This window comes from Hordeum vulgare, chromosome 2H, assembly GCF_904849725.1.
Source record: "Hordeum vulgare subsp. vulgare chromosome 2H, MorexV3_pseudomolecules_assembly, whole genome shotgun sequence".
Taxonomy (NCBI): domain Eukaryota; kingdom Viridiplantae; phylum Streptophyta; class Magnoliopsida; order Poales; family Poaceae; genus Hordeum; species Hordeum vulgare.
In genome coordinates this window covers 117973191-117982363 of record NC_058519.1, presented here as the reverse complement: position 1 = coordinate 117982363, position 9173 = coordinate 117973191, and positions in this window count along the sequence as shown.

The window sequence follows — 9173 nt, the reverse complement described above, 5'->3', positions numbered from 1 at the left end:
CGCGCACGAAGACCTATCATGGTGATGTCCATCTACGAGAGGGGATGAGTGATCTACGTACCCTTGTAGACCGTACAGCAGAAGCGTTAGAGAACGCGGTTGATGTAGTGGAACGTCCTCACGTCCCTCGATCCGCCCCGCGAACAATCCCGCGATCAGTCCCACGATCTAGTACCGAACGGACGGCACCTCCGCGTTCAGCACACGTACAGCTCGACGATGATCTCGGCCTTCTTGATCCAGCAAGAGAGACAGAGATGTAGAAGAGTTCTCCGGCAGCTTGACGGCACTCCGGAGGTTGGTGATGACCTTGTCTCAGCAGGGCTCCGCCCGAGCTCCGCAGAAACGCGATCTAAAGGAAAAACTGTGGAGGTATGTGGTCGGGCTGCCGTGGAAAAGTCGTCTCAAATCAGCCCTAAAACCTACGCATATATAGGTGGGAGGGAGGGGACCTTGCCTTGGGGCTCAAGGAGCCCCAAGGGGGTCGGCCGAGTCCAAGGGGGAGGACTCTCCCCCCCCAAACCGAGTTGGACTAGGTTTGGTGGGAGGGAGTCCCCTTTCCTTCCCACCTCCTCCCTTTTTTTCTTTCTCTCTTGATTTTCTTATCCTTGGCGCATAGAGCCTTTTGGGCTGTCCCACCAGACCACTAAGGGCTGGTGTGCCACCCTCAAGGCCTATGGGCTTCCCCGGGGTGGGTTGCCCCCCCGGTGAACTCCCGGAACCCATTCGTCATTCCCCGTACATTCCCGGTAACTCCGAAAACCTTCCGGTAATCAAATGAGGTCATCCTATATATCAATCTTCGTTTCCGGACCATTCCGGAAACCCTCGTGACGTCCGTGATCTCATCCGGGACTCCGAACAACATTCGGTAACCAACCATATAACTCTAATACGCATAAAACAACGTCGAACCTTAAGTGTGCAGACCCTGCGGGTTCGAGAACTATGTAGACATGACCCGAGAGACTCCTCGGTCAATATCCAATAGCGGGACCTGGATGCCCATATTGGATCCTACATATTCTACGAAGATCTTATCGTTTGAACCTCAGTGCCAAGGATTCATATAATCCCGTATGTCATTCCCTTTGTCCTTCGGTATGTTACTTGCCCGAGATTCGATCGTCAGTATCCGTATACCTATTTCAATCTCGTTTACTGGCAAGTCTCTTTACTCGTTCCGTAATACAAGATCCCGCAACTTACACTAAGTTACATTGCTTGCAAGGCTTGTGTGTGATGTTGTATTACCGAGTGGGCCCCGAGATACCTCTCCGTTCACACGGAGTGACAAATCCCAGTCTTGATCCATACTAACTCAACTAACACCTTCGGAGATACCTGTAGAGCATCTTTATAGTCACCCAGTTACGTTGCGACGTTTGATACACACAAAGCATTCCTCCGGTGTCAGTGAGTTATATGATCTCATGGTCATAGGAATAAATACTTGACACGCAGAAAATAGTAGCAACAAAATGACACGATCAACATGCTACGTCTATTAGTTTGGGTCTAGTCCATCACGTGATTCTCCTAATGACGTGATCCAGTTATCAATCAACAACACCTTGTTCATAATCAGAAGACACTAACTATCTTTGATCAACTGGCTAGCCAACTAGAGGCTTGCTAGGGACGGTGTTTTGTCTATGTATCCACACATGTAAATGAGTCTTCATTCAATACAATTATAGCATGGATAATAAACGATTATGTTGATACAGGAATTATAATAATAACTATATTTATTATTGCCTCTAGGGCATAATTCCAACAGTAGTAGCCATCATGGACACTTGATGCCATTGGTAACGGGATCGCATCATTGGGGAATGATGTGATGGACAAGACCCAATCCTAAGCGTAGGACTAGATGGTGTTGTTCGTCTTCTAAAGCTTTTCTAATGTCAAGTATCATTTCCTTAGACCGTGAGATTATGCAACTCCGGGATATCGTAGGAGTGCTTTGGGTGTACCAAACGTCACAACGTAAATGGGTGATTATAAAGGTGCACTACGGGTATCTCCGAAAGTGTTTGTTGGGTTGTACGAATCAAGATCGGGACTTGTCACTCCGTGTGACGGAGAGGTATCTCTAGGCCCACTCGGTAATCCATCATCATATTGAGCTCAGTGTGACTAAGGGGTTAGCCACGGGATGATGTGTTACGGAATGAGTAAAGAGACTTGCCGGTAACAAGATTGAACAAGGTATAGGGATACCGACGATCGAATCTCGGGCAAGTATCATACCGATAGACAAAGGGAATTGCATACGGGATTGATTGAATTCTTGACATCGTGGTTCATCCGATGAGATCATCGTGGAATATGTGGGGACCAAAATCGATATCCAGACCCCGTTGTTGGTTATTTACCAGAGAGATGTCTCGGTTATGTCTGCATGTCTCCCGAACCCGTAGGGTCTACACACTTAAGGTTCGATGACGCTAGGGTTATAGGGAAATAGTGTATGTGGTTACCGAAGGTTGTTCGGAGTCCCGCATGAGATCCCGGACGCCACGAGGAGCTCCGGAATGGTCCGTAGGTAAAGATTGATATATAGGAACTCCTATTTTGGTCACCGGAAAAGTTTCGGGCTCATCGGTAGTGTACCGGGAGTGCCGGGAGGGTGCCGGAGGACCCCCCCGGGGTGTTTGTGTGTGACGACCAAAGAGGTTCATGGGATGTTAGAGGAGGTGGACCAGCCCTTATTGGGCTGGCCAAGGCCTTTCCTAAAGGCCCATGCATATAGGGATAAAGGGATAAGGCAAAAAAGACTTAAAAGGAAAGGAGGAAGAGTCCTTCCAAGGGAGTCTACCTCCCTTGTGGGAGGAGGACTCTCCCCTAGTTCGACCGAAGCTCCTCTTCCTTGGAGGAGGGGACAATGCAGCCTCCCCTCTCCCTCCTCCTATATATACTAGAGGTTTTAGAGGTGAGGGCTAACCCTAATTGCCACGTGCTCCCTCTACTTCATCTAGATCATTATCTCCTCTAGTCTAGTTCGACAGTGCTTAGGTGAAGCCCTGGCGGAATAGTTCCACCATCACCACCACCACGCCGTCGTGCTGGAGAACTCATCTACCTCTCCGCCCCTCTTGCTGGATCAAGAAGGCGGTGATCGTCATCGAGTTTGTACGTGTGCTGAACGCGGAGGTGCCGTCCATTCGACACTAGATCAGGATGTATCGTGATGAGATCGCGGGATGGTTCGTGGTGAGATCGCGGGACGGACTGAGATTTGGATCGCGAAGATGTTCCACTACATCAACCGTGTTATATACGCTTCCGCTTAGCGATCTACAAGGGTATGTGGATCCGGTCTCCCCTCTCGTAGATGATCATCACCATGGATAGGTCTTGCGTGTGCGTAGGATTTTTTTTGTTTCCCATGCTACGTTCCCCAACAATGGCATCATGAGCTAGGTTCATGCGTAGATGACATCTTGAGTAGAACACAAAAGAGTCTGTGGGCGTGATGTTCAATTTGCTGCCCTCTTTAGTCTTTTCTTGATTCGACGGTATTGTTGGATTGAAGCGGCCCGGACTAACATTACTCGTACGCTTATGAGAGACCGGTTTCATAGACTAACATACAACTTGTTGAATAAAGATGATTGACAGGTGAAAGGATCGATATGGTTGACTAGAGGAGGGAAGGGGGGTGAATAGGCAACATCCAATTTTTAGCTAATCTTAACAAGTTAGGGCTAGTAACATATAGGTTCTCTAAAATGACAACTAGGTGAGCAACCTATATGATGCTACCAACTATAATCGCTAAGGCAAGTAAGAAATACTCTACAACAATAACATACACAATGTAAAGGTTAGAGATAACCACAAGTGGAACCGATGAAGACGAGGATGTGTTACCGAGGTTCCTTCCCTTTGACAGGAAGTACGTCTCCGTTGGAGCGGTGTGGAGGCACAATGCTCCCTAATAAGCCACTAGGGCCACCGTATTCTCCTCATGCCCTCACACAATGTAAGGTGCCCTGATTCCACTATAGGTGCCCTAGAAGGCGGCGACCGAACCTTTACAAGCAAGGTTGGGGCAATCTCCACACAAAGCTTAGAGGCTCCCAACAAGACCACAGAGTTTCACCACAATGGAATGTGGATCCGAGGTGACCTCAACCGTCTAGGGTGCTCAAACACCCAAGAGTAACAAGATCCACAAGGGATTAGTAGGGGGAATCAAATTTCTCTTGGTGGAAGTGTAGATCTAGGCCTTCTCAACCAATCCCTAGAGAATCAACAAGTTTGATTGGCTAGGGAGAGAGATCGGGCACATGTGAGCTTAGGGAGAAATAATGGAGTCTTGGAGGGTCAAAGGTAGGGTTCTTGAAGTGGAAGAACCCTTTATATAGTGAGGGAACAATTCCAACTGTTACCCTCACTCTCAGCACGAGCAGGGCCGTACTACGCTGGCAGCAGCGGTAGTACCGCTGCCCCTCCAGCGGTACTACCGCCAGCTCCAGCGGTACTACCGCTATGACCAGAGCGGTACTACCGCTGAGCCCATGGTAGAGAAGGACTACTACCGGGCCTACCACCGCCAAGAAAGTCTTCGCAAAAAGTTCGACGCAGTACAGCCGCAAGGAGGGCGGCACTACAGCCTTGGAGCGGTAGTACCGCCAGCTAGCGGTACTGCCGCCAGGTGCTACTACAACAAAAGACCTTCCAACGGCGCCGGAAACATGTGCTGACGGGAAACTATTCTTGTCTTGATTCTCCTCAGCAACGGCACCAGGAATCCTTCTGCTACGGCTACGCCTTTAGGGACTTCCTAGGCAAATATGCAAAGGATTTCCCCGTGGCCTTGGAGCCTCGCGTTGGTGTTCCCTCAAAGCGGAAAGGGTGATGTAGCGCATCGGTGGTAAGTATTTCCCTCAGTTTTGAGAACCAAGGTATCGATCCAATTTAGGAGTATCACAAGTGCCTGCACAAACACAAAGAACCTGCTCCCAACGCTATGAAGGGGTTGTCAATCCCTTATAGATTGTTTGCAAAGTGAGAACTGAAAGCAACAAAGTAACAAAGCAAAGTAAAAGCGGAGGTGTAAACGATAGATGTGAATAGACCCGGGGGCCATAGTGTTTACTAGTGGCTTCTCCCATGAAAGCAAGTAGACGGCGGGTGAACAAATTACTGTCGAGCAATTGATAGAACCGCACAAAGTCGTGACGTCATCTATGGCAATGATTATATCTAATGGCATCACGTCCAAAACAAGTAGACCGATACTTTCTGCATCTACTACTATTACTCCACACGTCGACCGCTATCCAACATGCATCTAGTGTATTAAGTCCAAAAGAACAGAGTAACGCCTTAAGCAAGATGACATGATGTAGATGGACAATCTCATATCAACGATAGAGCCCCCCTTGTTACCCTAGATGGCAACTACTCAATGTGTGCCTTGCTGCCCCTACTGTCACTAGGAAAGGTCACCACATGGTAAGAAGCCAAAACCAAGCACTTCTCCCACTGCAAGAATCATAGATCTAGTTGGCCAAACAAAACCCAAGACTCGGAGAGACTTACAAGGATATCAAATCATGCATATAAGAAATCAGCAAAGAGTCAAATATATATCATAGATAATCTGATCACAAATCCACAATTCATCGGACCTCGACAAACACACCGCCAAATAAGATTACATCGGATAGATCTCCATGAAGATCATGGAGAACTTTGTATTGAAGATCCAAGAGAGAGAAGAAGCCGTCTAGCTACTAACTACGGACCCATAGGTCTGAAGTGAACTACTCACGAGTCATTGGAGGGGCGATGATGATGATGAAGAAGCCCTCCAACTCCAAAGTCCCCTCCGGCAGGGCGTCGGGAAGGGTCTTTAGATGAGATCTCGCGGAAACGGAAGCTTGCGGCGGCGGAAAAGTATTTTCGTGGATCCCCTGATTTTTTTTTTCTATTTTTAGGGAATATATAGGCGCAAGATCTAGGTCAGCGGGCGCCAGGGAGGCCACAAGCCTGCCCACCGCCGCCTCCCCCTGGTGGCGGAGTGGGGGCTTGTGGGCTCCCTGTAGCCCTCCTGGCTTGGCCCACATGCCCCGTGATCTTCTTCCGTTCGGGAAAAAATCATTTCGGGGATTTTATTCCGTTTGGACTTCGTTCCAAAATCAGATCTGAAAAGAGCCAAAAACACAGAAAAAACAGGAACTGGCACTTGGCACTGAATTAATAAGTTAGTCCCAAAAAAATATAAAAGGTACATAAAACATCCAAAGATGACAAGATAATAGCATGAAACCATCCAAAAATTATAGATATGTTTGAGACGTATCAAGCATCCCCAAGCTTAACTCGTGCTCGTCCTCGAGTAGGGAAGTGATAAAGAATGAATTTTTGATGCTTTCAGGCTACCTAGCATAGATGTCCTTTGTAACTCCTCTTATGTGACGTGAATGTTCAGATCCATTAGATTCAAAACAATAGTTTGCTATTGACGTGGAAACAATAATAATTCAAGCAAACTAGCAAGGTAATCATGAACTTTCAAAATAACAAGGCCAAAATAAAGTTATCCCTACAAAAGCATATAGTCTGGCCATGCTCTATCATCATTGCACAACGAATTTAAATCATGCACAACCCCGGTATTGGCCAAGTAATTGTTTCACACCTTTACTTTCTCAAACCTTTTCAACTCTCACGCAATACATGAGCGTGAGCCATGGTTATAGCACTATAGATGGTGTGGAGTGTGGTGGAGGATGCAAGACAAAAAGGAGAAGATAGTCACATTAACTAGGCATATCAATGAGCTGCTGAGATGCTCATCAATAGATATCAATGCGAATGAGTAGGGATTTCCATACAAATGATGCACTAGAGCTAAGAGTAAGTGAAAGCTCTTAAAGAAAACTAGTGGGTGTGCATCCAACTTGCTTGCTCACGAAGACCTAAGGCAATTTTGAGGATGCCTATCATTGGAATATACAAGCCAAGTTATATAATGAAAATTTCCCACTAGCTAAATGGCGGTGACAAAACGAGAGACTCTCAATCATGAAGATCATGGTGCTTAATATGCACAAGTGTGAAAAAGTGGTAGCATTGTCCCTTCTCTCTTTTTCTCTCATTTTTTTGGTGGGCTCTTTGGACTCTTTTTTTGGGTGGGATTCTTTGGCCTATTTTATTTCCTCACATGGGACAATGCTCCATTAATGATGATCATCACACTTTCAACTCAAAACTAAGAGCAACTATGACTCTATATGGAATGCCTTCGGTAGTGTACCGTGGCAATGATATAGCATGGCATAGACATTAATGGAAACATCATGCTAGCTATCTTACGATCATGCAATGGCAATGTAGACGTGATGGCACATGTCATGGTGGTAGTTGCATGGCAATATATCTCGGAATGACTTTGAAAAAGCCATAGTAGGTAGGTATGGTGGCTGTTTTGATGGAGGCTAATGGCGGGTTTTGTGCACCGGCGAAAGTTGCACGACACTAAGAAGATAGTGATGGTGGATGGTGAAAGTGCATCTAAACCATGGACTCAACATTAGTCATGAATAACTCATATACTTCTTGCAAAAGTTTTATTAGTAAGCGAAACAAAGCATTCACCGCATACTCCTAGGGGAAGGGTTGGTAGGTATAAACCATCGCGGGATCCCGACCGCCACGCAAAGGATGACAATCAATAGACTAATCATGCTCAGATTTCATCACATAGCGGTTCACCATACGTGCATGCTACGGGAATCACTAACTTCAACACAAGTATTTCTAGATCCACAACACCTTACTAGCATAACTTCAATATTTACCATAACCACAACTCAAAACTAATTGAGATGAATCAAACTTCTCTAACTATTCAATGCACATGAAGGTGGAAGTTTTCGTATCCCTTTGGATAACTACCCCTTTTGAGACTACTTTCAAAGCATAGATTAACTAACAAGCCACACACTGCTGTGCTCTAAAAGATATAAGTGAAGCACACAGAGCAAAAGTATCTAGCTCAAAAGATATAACTGAAGCACATGTGAGCTGAATTGTCTACCAAAAGATATATGTGAAGCTCGACAAAATCATGGTGAGTGCATGTATATCTCTCTAGGTGTGAAGCAAGGATGATTGTGACACAACAAAAATAAAAGACTCCTACGATACAAGACGCTCCAAGCAAAAACACATAACATGTGGTGAATAAAAATATAGCCCCAAGTAACGTTACCGATGGATTGAAGACGAGAGAGGGGATGCCTTCCCAGGGCATCCCCAAGTTTAGGCTTTTACGACATCCTTGAATCTCTTGGGGTGACTTGGGCATCCCCAAGCTTGAGCTCTTGCCGCTCTTTATCTCTTTGTCCGTAAGAACTTCACCCAAAACTTGAAAACTTCACAACACGAAACTTAAAAAGAAACTCGTGATAACATTAGTATGAGAAAGCAAACCACCACTTCCTTAGGTACTGTAGCAAACTTAAATTATACTTGTGCTGATGTTGGGTTACTGTATTTTCAATCTTCCATGGCTAATACCCCCTGATACTATCCATAGTTTCATCAAAATAAGCAACCAACACAACAAAAACAGAATCTGTTAACAGCAGACCAGTCTGTAGCAATCTGTATATTTCGTATACTTATGGTACTTCAAAAATTCTAAAACATTACGACAGTCTGAATAATTTGCGTAGCAATAAGCAGAAAAAAGAATCAACCCAAAAGCTCTTACATAAAAAAATGAAAATTCATTTCGTGAGCAGAAAGTTTCTGTCTTTTCCAGCATGACCAAACGATCATCCCCAAGACTAATCATAACGGTTTTGCTTGACACAAACGCAAAAAGAAACACAAAAAACACAATCATAACAGAATTATGAAAGTGTGGTAAACACAAAACAGAAAGAAAAATGATAGATTCGTTGGGTTGCCTCCCAAGAAGCGCTTTTGTTTAACGCCCTTAGCTAGGCAAAAGGTGATGGAATCACGTATAGTCATCTTTGATGCTCAAACCATAAGTAGTGTGATCATTTATCATCTTAAGATCTTCATATTTATTGGATGACTCACCACTAGCTTTAGGAACAAAAATAGGCTTGACGGTCTTTTTGAGAGTGAGATTTGGAGTATTTTGCACAGCGGCAAAAGCGGAACCCAAGTTGGTT